General features: G+C 45.0%; 1 protein-coding gene and 1 pseudogene across 8 annotated transcripts in view; one reads left to right on the top strand and one right to left on the bottom strand.

The window, feature by feature from the left end:
- Nucleotides 1-18,294, bottom strand: part of Bcas3 (BCAS3 microtubule associated cell migration factor) — a 464,077-nt gene that overhangs the window by 130,149 nt on the left and 315,634 nt on the right. The gene's annotated exons all lie outside the window — the stretch shown is intronic.
- LOC127200157 (NHP2-like protein 1) lies at nt 1,429-17,630 on the top strand (annotated as a pseudogene).

The following is an 18,294-nucleotide window of genomic DNA, read 5'->3' as shown; positions in this document are numbered from 1 at the left end:
AATTAAACAAAATGGGTCTCTGAATGCTAGGATAACATCGGGCAACGGAATGGGCATGATTGCTTGTCAATTAGGTTATTACACACACACACATTCCTTCATTTTAAATCATGTCAAAGCTGAATGGTTGATGTTATATCAAAATGAGACATGGCTTGTATTAAAGAGAGGGGGGGGGGGAGAGAGAGAGAGAGAGAGAGATTGATTTTGCTCCTGCCCCTTCCTGGACAAAGAGTCCTGCTGTGTTTCCCAAGCTGGCTTGGCTAATTTCCTAAGTTCAAATGAGTCTCCTGCCTCAGCCTTCTGCACAGTAGCTGAGACTACATGCCTGAACAAACCTCACTGAGCTCACGGATTCTCTTTAATAGAGGGCACTAACCTGCAAGAACTGGTCTAATTAAGCTATCTGTGCTTTTATAAGGCCATGCCAGGTGAGCCTTGTCCAGAATGTTCTATCTAGGTTCTTCCCCTAGCTCACCTTGGAACACAGAACTTCCTAGAACACATGTGAATAGCCTTGGAAGTAAAAGAAGAGGCCAAGAAACATTTTCAAGCAGCTCTGACTCTGCCCCAAGGACACTATTATGGATACAGATCAGCTTTGGGGCTTCACTAGCTGCAGCGCTCACCTGGGCCAGAAAGGATGCTTCAGCCCGAGACTTCCCTGAAACAGGGCACCTTGGACAGGTTAATTGATCCTCGCCCCCAGCTGCCTTTTCTTTCACATGTCAAGGTTTGGCCTTTGCTTTTAGTTCCTACCAAACATGCTCTAGACCCAAAAAGGTGCCCGCCAGCCCCCATGACCTTGCGGAAGGTAGGAAAGGCAGGCAGAGTGTCCTCTTGCTTTTGTTTTCAAGACACCTTCAGACTGTGAAACAGAAGTAACTTTAGGATTCCCTTAGGAGCTGACATTTTATGAGCTCAGCATCTCACAGTTGCTAGATTAACGAGCTTCGTCTGAAACCACCAAATGCAGGTACAGAAGACCCCACTGATTTTGGTTTGGGCACATAAAATTTTCTACTAGAGAGAAAAAATAATGGACACCAGATGGTTTGGGGCCGACATTTTAAAAATAAGCAATGTTATATAGATCAATAATATTTGATTAAATACTTCCTAAAATTGCAGATTGTCATGTTCCCCCCAAGAAAGACAAACAGCAAATCAGAAATACCAAATGGGAAGTAGATTTAACTTCCTGTTAGATCCTGTGTACATCCTATTGCCTGTTCTTCAAGATGGAGTCTCAAGAAGGCAAGCTACCCCAAAACTCTTACATTGAAGTGTTGGAATTTACAAGCATGTGCCACCAAGTCTAATGTGACACCTTTTTCTTCTAAATGCAGACTAGGGGCGGGAGGGGGGGATGGGGGACGGGGGACAGGAGCTGTTCTCCAATCACAGCAAGGCTGATACACCGCAGCCATGACAGAGGCTAATGTGAATCCCATGGCCTATCCCCTCACAGATGCCCACCTCACCAAGAAGCTGCTGGGTCTTGTCATACAACTACAAGCAGCTTCAGAAAGGAGCCAAGGACACCATCTACACACTCAACAGAGGCATCTGAGTTCACTGTGATGGCTGCGGCCACTGAGCCTTTGGAGATCATCCTGCACTTCCCACTGCTGTGTGACAAAAGAGTGGCCTCTATGTATGTGTGCGCTCCAGGCAGGCTTTAGGAGGGGCCTGTGGGGTCTCCGGGCCTGTCATCACCTGTTCTGTTACCACCAAAAAAGGCTCTCAGCTAAAGCAGCAGATGCAGTCCATTCAGTACTGCCATCAGGCTCTTGATGTAGGTGCCTGTGGCCTCTGCCCTGTCCTGTCTTTTTTCAGCCAGTTTCTATTATAAATATTGTACTACTCCCCGCCCCCCGAAAAAAGTGGTTAAGAGCAGCACTTGTTGCTATTGCAGAGAACCAGAGTTCAGTTCCCAGCGCCCACATGGCGCCTCACAATCATCTTTAAGTCCAGTTCCTGGGGGGTCTGACTCTCTCTCCTGGCCTCCTCAGGCACTGCATCCACATGACAACATACAGTCACACACTCAGGCATTCATACACATAACATAAAAAAAATTTTAAGGTAAAATAAATGAGTGGTATGAGAATGAGGAAATTTCAAGACCAAATAGAGCAATCCTATGAATTTTATCTGCTGTTATTCTTTGATGACATATGTTTTTAAGAATTTCTAGTCATCCTGTTTCCAGATTCATTCATTTACTCATGGCATTTCCTAAGACTGAATAAACATTTTTATGTAATTTTCATCTTAACCTATTGACAACCAATTTTGTTGTGTGTCTTTTAGTTACCACCTTTTAAAAGATTGGCAAAGTAAATCTAAAGATGGAGTATGTACTTGTTAATACTGACATTATACAATAATAGCAAAGGAATTTTAAGTACCTTCAAGTTCCTTTTATTTGTCACTATACTTTTCCTATAATAAATGTTACTTGGAGGAAAATACGGTCTAAGAATGATTTAATTGATGTTTCTTCCCCCTGGCCTTTTGTTTCATTTTCATCCATACATCGATCCCTCCCTCCCTCCCTCCCTCTTTTCCTCCCTCCATCCATCTACCTCTCTTGAGGCAAGGTCTCACGTATTCCAGTCTGGGTCTGACTTTCCTATGTAACTTGCTATGTGCTCAAGGTGGGTGGCCTTGAGCTCCTTACTCCCCTGCCTCTGACTACCAGGGCATCCTGCATCCTACAGGCATGCGTCATGTGCTACCATGCCCAGTACAGGGGCTGCTAAGCTCAAACCCAACAGTTTCTGCACACTGGACAAGAACTCCACAACTGAATTATATCCACACCCTTGGCCCTTTTTGGGGAGGGCATGGCGGGGAGGTTGAAGCAAGCAGCATGTGAAACACCATCTCCCAGCTCTATACAGCAATGAGCAGATTTTTTTTTTTTTTTTAAGTTTCAGGCAATGGATGAAACAGTTCAAATAAAGGATAACCCTGAAGGTCATGTCTAGATCATGTCTAAGAGCACCCACTCTTCCATCTTCAGAAAGTATCTCTGGTTTTGTTGTTGGATGTGCTGGAGATTTATGTCAACTTGACGCTAGCTATGGTCACTATAGAGGAGGGAACCTCAATTAAGAAAAGACCTCTATACAATGGTGCTGCAGGGAGGTAGGCCTGTAGGGCATTTTCTTTATTAGTGATCACTGGGGGAGGGCCCAGATCATCGTGGGTGGTGTCATCCCAGGCCTGGCGGTCCTGGGTTCTATAAGAAAGCAGGCTGAGCAAGCCATGAACCATCCAGTAAGCAGCACTCCTCCATGGCCTCTGCATCAGCTCTTGCCTCCAGGTTCCTGCCCTCTCTTCCTTCAGTGCTGGACTCACACTGTGGAAGTGTAAGCCAAACAAACCCTTCCCTCAGGTTGCTGTTGGTCATGGTGTGTTGTCACAGCAATAGCAACCCTAAGACATTGGGTTTGCTTGTGGAACTGGACACAGAACCTAGCACCTTACTCATGCCAAGCACACACTGTACCCCTGAGCTACACCCTGAAGCTCTGAGTCTTGAGATATAACTGTGCAGAAGTCCAAGTCTGTGTGACCAACTGAACTGAAATTAGAATTCAGGACTCTGAATTTGGCTCTGGGACTCTACTCCTAGAAGATTTTCATGGAAAATAATTTCCTGTCTAATGTGAAGTTCAAAAAGAAGGAAGGTAAGACTTAGCTCAAATCACCTCAAAGCATAAGACTTTACATAGGGCCTGAAAGGCAAAAGTCCTAAAAGAAAATGGGAACCTACTGTGGGCACTGACCTGGGCAGTGAGTTGTTGGATGTCACTCCAGAAGCATGGGCGATAAAGGCAGCTGCAGCAATGATGGAAGTCAATCAAAACCTGAGAGCATTTTGGAGTGCAGCTGCTATGGAGGTTGGTTTGCTTAAGACCTGGTCTTATGACGACAACTACAGGTGCTGGGATTATAGGTGTGTGCCGCCGCCACATTTGGCTTGGTTTAATTCTGTAACCCTACTACTCTGGAGGCTGAAGCAGGAAGATGATTTCAAGGCCACCCTGGGGTCCATAGAGAAGCCTAGTTTACAAAAAGAAAACAAGGAGCCAAAAGTGGTGGCACACACCTTTAATCTCGCCACCTGGAAGACAGGAGCAGGTAGATTTCTGGGAGCTCGAGGCTACAGAGAGAGTTCCGGTACAGCTGAGGCTACACGGAGAAACCCCGTAGAGTCAGAACACAGTCCAAGAATGGGAATTCTTAGTGCTTATGAAAAATGCAAGAAGACAAGAATAAGAGTCTATGACCTCAGTGTCTTCCTGCAGTTGACTTGTTCCTGGGCTTCCGGGCTCCTTCCAGGTGTCTGGAAGGGGACTGAGTTTACGGCAGCTGTTGCTACTACTCACAGCCTTGCAGCTGCACAGAGCTTCAACTGTACTCAGGTGGTGACTGCTCTTCACCTTCAGGGAATAAACTGCTGGGTACTCTGAGTAAAGCTGGCTATGGCATGAGACGCTAGCCTGCCTCGTTTTAAACCCCCTGCCCCCAATCTCCCAGGTTCACAAAGTAGATAAATATTGATCAGTATGCACAGAAAAGGGACTTACTGTAGACTGCTAGTGGGAATGTAAGCTGGTATAAAACAGTAAACAGTATAAGGAGTACCTTAACTTTTTTATAAATTAAAAATTTAGCAGTTACACTTTGGGGTGCTATAAAAAAAAGAATAGGTATATTATCAAGAAACCTAGATCTTGATTAAAGACCTGTCTTCTTGTCTTTGCCCTGCCATTTGTCACAGTCATCAGAACAGAGCAAAGTGAAAGTCTATTTACAGATGAATGGATAATAAAAATACAGTATAATATGAAACATCCATCTCTAAAAAGAGAGAAATGTTGCTGGTTATGAACAAACTTGATGTAAGCTAGTTATGGAGGGTAGCTTCTACCTGGTTCCATGTATACACTAAACCTAAAATCTACAGACCCTCACAGGAAGAAAGTAGAGTGGTGACTCCTATGGCCCAGGGAAGGGAAAGGAAGGAAGGTTAGCCGCAGGGCACAGAATTTTGCTTATGAAAGATGAACAATGACTGTGGATATAGCTCAATGGTAGAGTGCTTGGCCACGATGAATTAGGCTCTGGCTTCAATTCTCAGTACTAGAAACACACGCGCGCGCGCACACACACACGCACACACGCACACACACACAACAGTAAGTTATGACAGATTTATGGTATAGTGCTTTGCTTCTTAAACTGTGGTTCACAACCTCATATGAGGATCATGTAAATGAATATTTGGGTTGTAAAATATTTGGCAACAGTAAAAGGCTCCTGAGTGTGTAAAAACTAACGTTTAATTCAACATCAAACATGGAATGAATCTGAAGTGTTTTCTGTCAGCACTCACCTGCGAGTGGTGTGGTGAGATTTCACACTGTGAATTTGCTTCTGTACAGCCAACATGGCACCAGGGAACACTGCCTGAAAACCTCAGCTCAGACTTCAGACTAGTGTGTGGCAGGCATCAATTTTACTGCGCATCTGAAGCAGTCTGCTCTTATAGAAACATAATTGTTGAGTTATACAGAACAAAGTTCAGTATTTTCCTGCCATGATTCTTTCCTACATGAGTATGAGCTAATTTTTCCTTGGATTGTATCATGCTAGAATGTTTCATTTTAAAGGGTAAGTTGCTGAACTGAGCTGAATTAAAAAATATTAAATGAATTTTTGTTTTTGGATTAAGACAGAATTTCTACCAATTTTTAAAAAGGCCCTGTATTACAGTCAGAGTCTCTAGAGGAACAGAACTCATAGAGTTAATCTCTCTCTCTCTCTCTCTCTCTCTCTCTCTCTCTCTCTCTGTGTGTGTGTGTGTGTGTGTGTGTGTGTACATATATGTTTGTATGTATATGGGATTTATTAGAATGGCTTACAGGCTGTGGTCCAGCTAGCACAAACTATGGCTATCAAGAGAAGGTCCAACAGTCCACTAGTTGTTCAGTCCACAAGGCTGGGTGTCTCAGCTGGTCTTCAGTATATGCAGTAGGCTCTAATGCGACTGAAGGAAGGGACTTTCTAGTAAGCAGGTAAAGAGAAAGCCAGCTTCCTTCTTCCATGCCCTTTATATAGGCTGCCGGCAGAAGGGGTGGCCCAGATTAAATCTGTCTTCCTGTCTTGAAGATTGAGATTACAAGTGGGTCTTCCCACTTCAAAATATTTAATTAAGAATAAAATCCCCCAGGGGCTGGAGTTATGGCTCAGTAGTTGAGAGCACTGGCTGCACCTCCAGGGGACCAGGGTTCAATCCCCAGCACCCGCACGACAGCTCACAATTGTCCCAAACTCCAGTTCCAGGGGTGCTGACACCCTCACATAGACATACATGCAGGCAAAACATGAATTATCATAAAATAAAATAAATTATATATTTAAGAAAATCCTTCACATGTGTGCCCAGCCATTTGAGTTTTAGTTAGCTCCAGATGTGATCAAGTTGACAACCAAGAACGGCCACCACAGGCCCTATATACAGCCCTGCCATTCTGTATGTGAAATAGCATTCTCAGCATTATTATAAAGTCAAATACTGAAAATGTTGGGTATACTCGATATCCTTTAGTAATGCACACACAGCCAAGCTTCACTTATTTTATAAAAAATAAAAAGCACATCGATCTAATTCATAAAAACTTGATTAAAAATGTTATAGATAGAGTTTTCTGCATTCCAGGCTGGCCTCAAACTATGCTGCTGGAAAAGACCATGAACTTCTGATCCTCCTGTAACCCATAAACCCAGACTTACAGGTGTGCTCCAGGTGTTACATGGTGCTGCCAACCAAATCCAGGGCTATGCACACAAGGCAAGCACTCTACCAAGTGGGCTACGCCCCCCAGGCTTCTTTCATCTTTAATGAATTATAAAATTTATGCATACCAAAGAATCATTGGGTATATAATTACTGATAAATTCATAAAGTTATATACATTAAAAATGTACAACTCACCAGGTATGGTAGAATATGCCTTTCCTCCCAGCACTCAGGAGGCAGAGGGACACAGACCTCGGTGAGTTCTAGGCCAGGCAGAGCAACATAGTGGAGAATCTGTCCTCCCACACCCTTGCCAAAAAAAAAAGACAGACAGAAAGGAAGGAAGGAAAGGAGGAAGAGAACAATCATGTTTCAATAAAGCAGTGGTTTTTTTTTTTTTTTAATGTTTGGTTTAAGGAGTCTCTTTAGAAGATGTATTACTTTTCTGTTACTGTGATAACGCTCTATGTCCAAAAGCAAATTAAGAAAAATAGAGTTTATTTCAGCTTATGGTCCCAGAGGAAGAAGTTCATCCTGGTGAGAGGCATGGCAGCAAGGGACATACAAGATGGCAGGAGAAGGAAGCTGAGAGGCCATATGCTTAACCACAAGCATGACGCTAAGAGCATATGAAGGGGGAGAGGCTTTAAACTCTCAAAGCCCCACCCACAGTAACACACTTCCTCCTGCGGGGCTGTCTTTCCCAAGGGAATCACTAAGTAGGGAGTAAGTGTTCAAATGCCCGTGGCGGACATTCTCATTCAAAGCACCACAGAAGAACCGGCTAACTGAAGGCCATGCGTAAAGTAAGGCTCTGCAGGGGAAAAAAGCACAGATCTTAGACTGCTTTTACCCCTGGAGATTACTAGGTTTCATCATTATTAGTAGTAATAGGAGTAATTTTGTTTTGTTTTTTCGAGACAATGTTTCTCTGTGTAGCCCTGGCTGTCCTGAAACTCACAGAGCTCCTCCTCCTGCCTCTGTGTCCTGAGTGCTGAGAATAAGGGCATGCGCTAGCACTACCTGGCAAGCGTTACTGACTCTTACATTTCTTCCTTCACTAACAAACAGTTGGCTGTTAACAGATGGCTGCAATTTAAATTGTAGCAGGAAACCAGAAGTAGACAGCCAAAGAGCCAAAGACAGATGGGGATGCCTAGTGGTCACCTAGGATCACACACTGGTCCTATCCCCTGCTACACATAAACCTACACGTCAGTGGAAAAGCAAACTCCTGGAGTCACAACCAGTCAGGCCTCCAACAGAAAGCTCACCCACCACTCACTTAGTCATGCTAACTGAATTGTAATTGTTGGTTCGCTCTTCTGAGGAAGGGATGGGGAGTGAACTGAAGTGGAAGGCATAGGTATCTCATGGTAAGAATCTTTTCATGGGGTGCACGCCTTTAATCGAGGCAGAGGCAGGCGGACCACTGTGAGTTCTAGGCCAGCCTGGTCTACAAAGGGAGTCCAGGACAGACAGGGCTATTACACAGAGAAACCCAGAAAAAGAGAAGGAGGAGGAGGAGGAGGAGGAGGAGGAGGAGGAGGAGGAGGAGGAGGAGGAGGAGGAGGAGAATCTTTTCATGCTACAACAATGGAAAATTCCCAAGTAGGACCAGCATGCTAATCTAACCCAATGCCTAAACTATTTTTGCCTTTGATTTCATCACAACCATTTTAAGAGAAACAGACCTAAGAATGCTTCTTTTCTTCAGGTGAAGGTTTTGTTAAAATCTACTTTGGTGAATTTAAAACCAATAAAAAAAAAAAAAATAGGCCCTTTACCTAAATGGCTCTGTGACAAGTAAATAAATACACTGTAGTGAATAAGATGAAACTCTTAGAAACTTTCTAGGTGTGTGCAATAAGAACTGACAAATGCATCTTTGATACTTTGAGACCAAGGCTGCTCCTGGTTCCTGACCTCTTGCCTCAGCCTCCTAAGTAGCTCAAACTACGCTGTCCAACTAAAGTCCAAACATCTTTATCTTTCTCCTCTTCCTCTTCCTCCTCCTCCCCCTCCTCTTCTTCCTCCTCCTCCCATGAGCTCAGGCTGGCCTCCAGCTCCTGACACTGCTGCTTTAGGCTCCTGAGTGCTGAGATGACATGGGTGTGACCAGCAGTGCCGATGGTGAGGTGAAGAGACTGTGGACTTGAGTGTCTAGAACCAGCTTCCAAGTCTGTCCCTGCCATGCATCCTCTGCAGGTGTGGCCTTATCATCTATGAAACAAAGACATTTTTCTACCTAGCAGGATTATCGCAAAAATAAGAAACTACACACAGAAATTGCCGTGTGTGTGTGTGTGTGTGTGTGTGTGTGTGTGTGTGTGTGCACGCGCGCGCGCATTGCTTTGGCAGCACAGTCAGAGGTCCCAGACACCCAGAAAGTATTCTTGCCTGCCCCAAAACACCAGGAGAATGTGATCTTCACACTGAACCCCAAGTGAAACATATTTCCAACATATTTAAGATGCCAGGAAAAGGCTTCTAGGGCTGTGAATTTTCAACACAGCAGCGATGGTGTCCCATACCTGAGTGTTCTCTTAAAGAAACAAATTCACATTTAAAAGGTAAAGTTGTAAAGCCATTTGATTAAAATAGTAATAAAAGAGTAAACATTAACCCAGAATTTCTCCTTTGCTCTTTATAATTCCAAGTGTATCACCCCTGGAGTAAGACATTTTAGGATTATCTTGATTAAAATCTTTGAGTTCTTAATTTTAAGTAGGAAAAAGCTAATCTCTGAAAGCCACGTTTAATACTTTTAGCATGATCTAGATCTTAACAGTTGCATGTTATCCTCTGCTACTCCTGAGTGACGCGCTGAAACAGTATCAATGGCAAGAATGGAGTCCTTTATGTTAATCTGCCAGCGGCTGATAACACACCGATGATTACCAGCAGCTGGGTAAGGTAACTCATCCTCAGACCTCCACATTCCACCAGCACTGCAGGACATGGAAAGCTGCTCCCTGCACTTTCAATAGCTTTTCCAAGGGTCTCAGAACTATTGCCTAAAAGCTTTGCGGACTGAGTAAAACCAAAAACACAAATTTAGAAATCTGTAGAGTTACAGTCAGCTCACAGCCAAGCGCTCCTTTAGGGTAAATGAGTATCTTTGATGGGGCTGCCACTGAGACTAAGACCTGAGCTCCAAATGCCACGTGCAGGGAGACGTCATCTCAATCAAAGATGGTGGTGCCAATAAGCCACATCTATCAATTCGATGGTGACTTGAGCTTTCACATTTCAAAACTAAGTGTACAAAATCAGCTCATGTGTATTTCTCAAAGAAGAAACTGATTTGGAGTTATACTAGATTGCACACGCCTGTAATCCCAGCACTCAGGGAGGCAGAGGCAGGCCAGCCTAGTCTACAAAGTAAGTCCAGGACAGCTGCCAAGGCTACACAGAGAAACCCTGTCTCGAAAGAAAAAACCATATCTCCCTCCCCACGCCCGCCTCCAAAAAAGGTAAAACCTTAGGTTTCCAAGCGTTTGGGCTTCTTACTTGTTTGTCTGGACTCTGTAATATCCATTTTGATTTTTGCTATTTCTAGCCCATAAAGCCATCACAGGAGGTTGGCCTCAGGGCCCTGAAAGGAAATCTGGCTTCCACCTCTGGGACACACGTTTCAGTGCTTAATTCTCACTGACCCTGCCAATCACCCCTCCCAGAAGCCACAGCCTGGCTTACAATAACAGAGTATATCAAAGAAGACAGGAAAGAAAACAAGACAGTGGCAAGGTCAACAGAGGACACGAACATGGTGACGATATCCATGGAAACTGGGAAGCAGAGAGCCAGATACTAAGGGCATCAGATGTATTTTCCAGAAAAGGCAACGGCATAAAGGCTGACACCTCATCAAAGGCAGCTCTTACTGCTTTCAAGTCTCTGTGAGAAGCAACTATATGAAAAGACTGCCTTCCTGTGACAGTCAAATGGAAGGGCCTTTCCCAGAGTCTCACTGTACCCCACAAGTTTAAACCAGTGCATGGTGGCAGTCATCCTGCCCACATCTTCTCCAGCGTGGTAATTATCCACATAGGGAAATTCTCACACACGAGGAAACACGCCTAGTTCACTCTGCACTTTGATCATAAAGTCAGCAGGATTAAAGGGGTAGAGACTGGTGCTGAAAAGTCAGGCTCTGAAAGCTAATCTAGGTTTAAAACACCACTCATGCACTGTATGGGCTTGGGAGAGCCACTGAGTTTCTTTGAGTCTCTCAGAGATTTTGAGAATTTAATGTCCTGGAGTACATTTCCAACATATGTGAATTTATTAAAGGAAAGAACGTCCAATGGTTACTTCCTCCTTTACCAAGGGCAGCTATCTGTTCTCAGTACTCACTCACACCACTGTTTGTATTTCCTGCCTCAGTTGCTTTGCCCTCTGCATAAAGTCACCTTTGAAGGTTGGCCCTAGCTGCCGTCCGCACAGGCTCACACCCTGCTCCCCAGAGTGCTTATCTTCATCACCACATCACTAGAAGACTCTTACTAATTTGTAAGCAATTTTTTGTTGAAGGGAAGGTCTCACAATGTTACCCTCACTGGCCTAGAACTTGCTATGTACACTACACTGGTTTCAAACTCAGATATCTAACTGCCTCTGTCCCCGAAGAGCTAAGATTAAAGATGTACACCACCACTGCCCAGTTTTTGTAAGCTTTTTACAGTTGCTTAATTTTGTCATCGACTGTGACCATTTACATAAAATAGAGTATCCAGCATGCAGCTTTCTCAAGGAGAGCACTTAATAAAGGCAGCTAATGGAATAAATGAATAGCAACTACTCTCTCTCCAATACAAGAGCTAAGAAAAAGAGCCACTGGCTCTCGCCCACGCACCTTCCCACAGAGCAGCAGCAAGATACCACTGGTCATTACGTCATGCACTGCAGGATGCAGAAGTGGCCAGCGGTCCAAGCTATGATAGTTGGCACACTGCTCTTTGCACCCAAGGAGTTAAATGGGGTCCTGGGGAGATAAGAATCTCTGGTTTTATCGCTTGGTGAGGCTGCACGAATGAAGATCCAGCTGCGATCAGAACATTCCAAGCTCACAAGGCGCCAAGTTTTACTAACTATAATTTAACGGGTCCGATTGCTGCAGTCCAAATTCTTGTTTGGATAATCAGCCTTTGTTTGAATATGCTCACAAACCCCACAGGCTAGCATTAGCCCCTGAGTCTGTCATGTGAGCTGATTACCCTAGCTCCCAGTAGCAGAGAGTCATACACAGAAGAGGATTATTTTCCTGGTATTACTGTTAGCTAACATATAATCAGTACCCCCCCCCAACAGTCTGCATATCTCTTCCACAGCCTTCCCCAACCAACCTCTCCCCACCTCTCTCGCTCACTCTCTTCAAAAGTCTTCCAAGTTCAAACAAAGTTGAAGGGTGAAAAGGTCAAGAAAGTTTTGTGGCTGTGGCTGCTTAGAGAGAGGTAGGCTGAGCCAGGGTCTCGCCTCCACGTCCACTAAAAGCTCAAGGCTCTCATATTTCACTGTACTCTGCAGGGCGAGGGTGCCTTGACACAATCTGTTTGGAATGAAATTAAGCCCTTGTTAATAAATTTTAACATAATAGAATAACTCCACCTGCCAAACCATCACATTGGTGCAGGAAAAACTCAAGTGGCTAACTCATTTGTCAAAAATGCCAAATTCTCCAAAATGTACATTTTAGACAAAGAAGACACTCATTTTGGGATCAGCCCAGCCGGTCTGTCTGCAAACCCCTGGCTATCAATACCCGAGGAAGACTGAGGAACCCTGTACCTATCCCCTCCCTCAGCCTTCACCGCACCACTCAGAGAGCCCAGAAGAGTCAGGACATTGGAAGTGCCTAGGACAGAGTGTAGCTGAGCATTTAGTATCCCACTTTGGTGGGGGAAGTTCTGAGTCCGACACGTGGTTCTCACAATCAATGCAAAAGCCCTTGGCTGGCCAATACCACAGCTCAGGGTGAGCCGGAATCAGCCACGGGAACATGGCTGATAAAAATGACTCCAACCAGGAAACTGAGTGAGAGTGCAAGGCTGCTCCAGACATGGGGGTGCTGGCCCACTCCCAGCAGCTTCTGCATGGCAGCCACAGGGCACCCAGAGAGGGAAGGCCACTTCCTTGAGGGGAGAGAAAGCTGCTAGCTGAAGTTGACAGCTGCAACAGAACACATTGGAACTCTTCCCTGGATGCCTCAGATTTCAGTCTTCTGTAGCACTTTACAAGAGTCTGCAGGGTCTTTTCTGAGAGGATGGGTAGGAACCAGAACACTTCAGCCTTGCTCACAGTCAGAGAAGCAGACATGGGAAACCAAGAAAATCCCTTCTAGGTCAAAAAATTCCACAGTGCTCCAGAGCCCGGGTCATCAGTGCATGGGGGAACAAAGGAGGAGGCTGGACTGAAAAGACCAAGTGGGTGCAGCTGAGGAAGCTCCAGGGTAGGCAGCTCCCCTGCACCTCATGGAGAAATTTCAGTGACTTGCACATGCTTAGGCCATGCCAGTCCTTTGTGTTGATGGATTACGGCTATCACTAGCCTAAGTCACACCACAGTGCAAGACTGTTTCTCTCTCTCCCTGGTGCGGGTAGAGAATAAAAAGTGAAAATACTATGACCCGATTCACATTAATTGGAATTATGGAGTGTCACAGCTGGAAGAAAGCTTCCTAAACTGGATGCAAGAAACACCCAGAGCTGGCGGCAGAGCTGGGAGGGAGCCTCCCAGTAGCCAACATTAGCCTAAGCATCTCCTCTTGTGTCTGTTTTAGATATTGGGGTCCTGCCTACAATTTTATTAGAAAACAGTTTCTGCTATTGGGAGAGGAAGAATGAAGAGTACAGGCTTAAAACTAAAAGAGCTTGCCTGATCTTTTCACTTTAAAGTTACACAACAAAAACCAAACCAAACCGCAGGAGGCAAAGGCTGCAGCTTGCCCAGAGTGCCTCGGCGGGAAGCGTTACTAGAACCCTTTTCCGGTCTTCTGGCCCCACTCAGGGTTCAGATCCGTGCCAGGTAGGTTTGCCCGTTGTTTTGGTCTTCTCTTTATTCAATCTGGACAGTTAAAATAGAAACACTTTTTTTTTTTTTTAACCTAGCATAAGAGGCCACACTAGCATTCGAGTTTAGAACTGGATGATGTCCTAAGAAGAGCTGGGCTGATGGCCGGCAGCAGCTATAAAGCCATTTCTGCAAAAGCAATTAGCCACACAAGGATCTGGGGAACTCAGATTTTACTAGGAAACCTGTAAAAGCTGGGGGTCAAAACACTTCCCTCAAAGGGGCTCAAAGGTGTGACGACTCGGGCATTCTGAAGCTGCACCAAGAGGTCCAGCCTTCACTCTCCCCTTCCACTGTCCCCTTAGGAGCACCGCCAGGTGATGGGGAGGGGTGCGGATAAAGGTATTTTTAGAGCCTTCCTAAGTAGGAACAAAGTTTACCACACTCCTGCTTCAATTAGTCACCCCTTTGGTCCCCAGGGAGGGTCACTGGGCTGCAGATTCCTTCAGAGCAATGGCTTCTCCAAGGCCTGAAGCAAGCACGGAGGCACACGGCTCCATCTGGAAACACAGTCAGACTGAAGCAAATTCCATGAAATTCCCAACTGAGGAGGCGAAGTAACTTTACTGGCTCAAGTCCTGCAGTAGTGATATGTTAAGCAGACACCTGATTCTCAAATAACGATAAGGAAGATACGACAATAAAGACAACAGCCATCATTTCTGAAAGACGGCACCACAGGCTTCAAAACGTGCACAAAACAGGAAGGTGAGCACCCAAGCCAGACTGAACTAGGACCGCAGGAACTGTCCATCACTCTGGCCCCACCCCTTTCTTAAGACCAAGTCTCACGTAACTGCCTACCCAGCTTCCACTTTCAAAGTGCTGAAGTCACAGGGATGGCCCCCAGGCCTGATTTAGGCAGTGTTAGGGATGGAACCTAAGGCTTCACACATGCTCGGCACCCTCAGGCCATTTTCCGCTTATGAGAACAGTGGTCCCAGTTGTCAGAAGCTAGGAGCAGGTACCAGGGACTGAGAACACTGTAATATTCCAATGCCAACAGTGTCAATTCTAAAAGACAAATAATCCTTCACTCTTGTGGTCAGATAATAATTTTGAGGAAAATTACCCTTTTGTCTAATTCTAAATTGCTGCCTTCAGTCTCCACAGTTACACAGAGACAGTTCTATCCAGAACCAAGGGCCCCTAGGCTATACAGATACACAGCATGCTGCACAGACAACCCCTCCCCGCCCCCCCCCCCTCAGCCACCACTGCCTCCTCACATCTTCTGAAGGTGTGTTTCTCAGGTGCCCAGCATGGCTCTGCATTTCAGATCTGGACCTGAAGGAGGGACCAGGTTAAAGCGGCTTTGCCACATGTACGGCACTGAGGCAGTTCTAAAATAAACTTTATAAATCTGGTTTTGCGAGTCAGGCGTGGTGGTGCACACCTTTAATCCCAGCACTAGGGAGGCAGAAGCAGGTGGATCTCTGTGAGTTCAAGGACAGCCTGGTTTACAAAGGGAATCCAGGACAGCCTGGTTTACAAAGGGAATCCAGGACAGCCATGGCTACACAGAGAAACCTTGTCTTGAAAAACCAAAGGGGGGAAAAAAGAAAAGAATTAATAGTGGTTAGGAATAACAAAATCAATAGAGAATATGCTACATTTGCATGTAAGTGAGGACAGTATAGTATCAACATTAATTTTTAGGATTAAACACTGATAGCAGACTGTGGTTCCAGAGCCAAGGACTGGTCAAAATGGACATAGTTAGTGCCTCCACACTGCTACTAGAGCTACTTGAATGAAGAATTTAGACGTGTGAGAAAGCGACTCACCATTCGGACTGGGGCTGCCTCAAAAACATGATCCATGATGGTTTCCTGTGCAGGCCGTATCTGGTTAGAGATTTCAGCATGCCTATGGTCTCCACAGCTTGTCACTGTAACTGGGTTTAAGAGAATCTCAAAGCAAAACAGTAAAGGATTTCCCCACTGCTAAAACAGTTCAAAGCCCAGGTCTTCAAAATGGGAGTCAAAGTCTGGTGGGGGTGGGATGGGGAGGGGAGGGGAGAAGCCAAGCATGAACCGGAGAAAGATCTCTGCACAAAGGGTTAAAACACATTTTCCAGTATGCATGTTATGCACCACATGCACATCTGATGCCTTAGCGGTTTGATGGACTCAGTGCCCCAGGAACTGGAGTTACAGATGGTTTTGAACCCTCATGTGGGTGCTGGGAACTAAATCCCAGTCCTTCGCAAGAGCAACAAGTGCTCTTAACTGGTGACCCATCTCTCTTGTTCCAGGTTAAAACATTTTTTTAAATTATGTGAACATTTCTCTTCCAACTATGAAAATACAACCCTAACTGTTGGCATAGTTCAAATTCTTCTAATATTGCTCCTTTTGGTGGTGGAACAAGCTGGATTTACTTGAAAAGCAAGTAACAGAGAACAAGCATTTCCTGAATTCTCTATAGAATCTTTTCTACGTTTACGTGCAGACACACCTGTGGTAAGCAGTTGAATTAGGGCCGTTCATTATATCTGAGCACAGAAGATCAAAGGAGGAAGAGCATGTGATAGAGTAAATCCCAGCCTGTTTCCAATGTGTAATCTAACAGTCTGAAACTAATCTGTAGTGGGGTTTTTTTTTGGGGGGGGGGTTATAGTTCCGCATAAGGAAAATAGTTGAGTATAGTGGCTTGCACCTCTAGTCCCAGAGTTGGGAGGTAGAAGTAGGCCAGCCTCTGGCTACAAAGCTAGTCCCAGGCTAGCCAGGGTTACATAGTGAGATTGTCTCACAACGTCAGGGTCATAAACCCTTTGAGCTATTGCCAGGAACTAAGCCCCACCCTCTTGGTCTTGGTCCCCCTCTCTTAAAATCAACTAAGAGGCAGGGCTACACAGAGAAACCCTGTCTCGAAAAACAAAAACAAACAGACAAATAAATTTGGACTTGGGATTTTAAAGCTAGTCATGGTGGTGCACGCTTTTAATGCAAGCAGTGGCAGCGGAGGCAGTGGATCCCTGTGAATTTGAGGCCAGCCTGGCCTACAAAGCAAGTCAAGGACCGCCAAGGCTACACAGAGAAACCCTGTCTCGAAAAACAAAAACAAACAGACAAATAAATTTGGACTTGGGATTTTAAAGCTAGTCATGGTGGTGCACGCTTTTAATGCAAGCAGTGGCAGCGGAGGCAGTGGATCCCTGTGAATTTGAGGCCAGCCTGGCCTACAAAGCAAGTCAAGGACCGCCAAGGCTACACAGAGAAACCCTGTCTCAAAAAACAAAAACCAACCAACCCCACAAGTAAATAAAATATCCTCTTCAGTGCCACACTAGGCCAAATGAACCTTTTAGGTTAAAAAATGATGCTGAGAGAGTAAACCGATGACATGTGCATCATGCATAAGGACACCTGGGTGTTTCTGAGTGACGGGGCTAGGATGCCCTGAGCTTACTGCTGTTTCTTGATCCAAAGAGATTTGGGAATCTGTTTTCAATTAGATGCTCTAAGCTGCTAAAATGTCATCCATGAGGGCACAAGTTACAGAAAGACTTTAAAATAATCAGGATGCTAAGCTGAGGCATTCATCCCTCTCGCTTCTTCTTTGTCCTCTGCCGTTCTCTGAAATAATAACGGCCATTTGATTTTATGATCAGATCAGTGGCAGCAGAATCAAACAAGCCGACACAGAAAGACCTTGGCACCCTCGACACCATACTGAGAATCTCTGTGAGGAAGTGTACAAGTTCATGACCTTTGACACAATAGCCACTGGCTAAAACCAACACAAGTGTAAAAGGTAAACTTTAGAAGTGACTGGAATTAGATCAGTGCTGGCAATTCAGAAGGTCACTTGCTAAGTGAAAAGAGGTAACATGTGCAGCATGTAATCTGTGCTCTTCCAAAGTCATTAGACCCAAAGCTGAAGCCAGGCTTGGCCTGGAAAGGAAGAAAGGTGAGTGTTATTCTCCATGAAAAAGGGAAAAAGCAGAGCAAAGCCCACAAATCCACAAGGAGAGACTTGCTACATGCAAGGGCTTCCTCACTCCTGGACTGCCTGCAAATCTCTTGCGAATGATAGTGACCAAATTTCACTTGGAATAACTTGTGCCATGTCACAAACATCTAGAAATGGTCAATACAGCCATCAGGAAATCCAGGACTGACTCTGAGTTCAAGCCTAGTGTTTCCCTTTGTGTTCACAAAAGTAAAGGCAGGAGAATGGATCGTGGGGTCTGTGTTCCAATTCCATGCTAATCAGTACAGTGGCCACTAGCAGCACATGGCTACTAAGCTTTTGAACAGGCTTATCTGAGTGAAATGTACTTTGAGTCCAACTATAGTGGGGCTGGAAAACTGAGCACTTAAAAAAAGGTAACATATTCATGAATAGCATCTATATTGAATAAGTCTCAACGTGACAGTGTTTTAGATATACTGCAT

This window comes from Acomys russatus, chromosome 16 (genome assembly GCF_903995435.1).
Source record: "Acomys russatus chromosome 16, mAcoRus1.1, whole genome shotgun sequence".
NCBI classification, from domain to species: Eukaryota; Metazoa; Chordata; class Mammalia; order Rodentia; family Muridae; genus Acomys; species Acomys russatus.
The sequence above is the reverse complement of the archived record's forward strand: the minus strand, read 5'-3'. Positions and strand labels throughout refer to the sequence as shown.